This window comes from Echinops telfairi, unplaced genomic scaffold, assembly GCF_000313985.2.
Source record: "Echinops telfairi isolate 266 unplaced genomic scaffold, ASM31398v2 ScPeMD7_3533;HRSCAF=4204_1, whole genome shotgun sequence".
Taxonomy (NCBI): Eukaryota; Metazoa; Chordata; class Mammalia; order Afrosoricida; family Tenrecidae; genus Echinops; species Echinops telfairi.
In genome coordinates, this window is record NW_022107432.1 from 13,523,535 (window position 1) to 13,524,757 (window position 1,223).

The following is a 1,223-nucleotide window of genomic DNA, read 5'->3' on the forward strand; positions in this document are numbered from 1 at the left end:
CATCATTCTCAAAACATTTGCTTTCTACTTGAGCCCTTGGTATCAGATCCTCATTTTACTCCCTCCCTCCCTCTCATGAACCCTTCATAATTCATAAATTATTATTTTGTCTTATCTTACACTGTCCGATGTATCCCCTCTCCCACTTCTCTGTTGGCCATCCCCCAGGGAGGAGGTTATATGTACATTCCTGTAATCGGTTCCCCCTTTCCACCCCACCTTCCCTCCTCCCCGCATTGCCACTCTCACCACTGGTCCTGAAGGAGTCATCTGTCCTGGATTCCGTGAGACTAGTTTTCAATGAATCGTCTTATACATCCTTCAAATGAGTTGGAGAATTTTTCTATATTGCAATAAAGTGTCTTTTCAGGATTTGATTGATGTCCTATTAGGTGTACAAATTAACGAAGAAATATTTGTCTTCTTCAGAGTATCCGATCTTCCCATTTATGAACATTGCATTACTTACCATTTATTAAAATTATTAAAATAATTCATTAATATTTTATCATCTCATGAAAGTTTATTTTATATTTCAGTGAGGCTAATTATAGGAACTTCAAAGTAAATGGTATGTTTTGCCATTACATTTTTGCCACTATGAGGGAAAACTAATTTAAAACTATATTTCTTTTATAGCCAACCAGTTCCTAAGGATTAAGTTTACTGATTACATTAAATATTCTTTCTACTGATTTTATCGTATCCTTTGAAAATAATGATGCTTTTGTCTCTTGCATTATGGCATCTCTTTCGTCACAATGGGCAGGACTTATTTGTTGGTGTCTGTGCTATGTAGGGGTTCCCTACTCAAAGTGATCACGTGTGCAACCAAACGGCCTCGTCTTGTACTATCTTCACAACTGTTGCTATATTTCAGACCACTGTTGCAGCCGCTGCGTCAATCCACCTCAATGAGAGTTTTCCTCTTTTCCCTGATTCTCTACTTTCCCAAGCATAAGGTCCTTCTCCAGCAGCTGGTCCTGCCTGCTAAAATGTCCAATGTATGTGAGTCGAAGTCCTCCTAGGCTCATTTTACGCACTCATTTGGCTGCACTGTTTTTTCAAGAATTGTTGTTTTCTTTTGGATGTCGTGGTACATTCAATAGTCTTCCCTACCAGCATAATTCAAACGCATCCATTCTTCTCCAATATTTCTTTTTCACTACCCAATTTTCACACGCATCTGAGGCAATTGAAAATACCGTGGCTTGAGTCAGGTG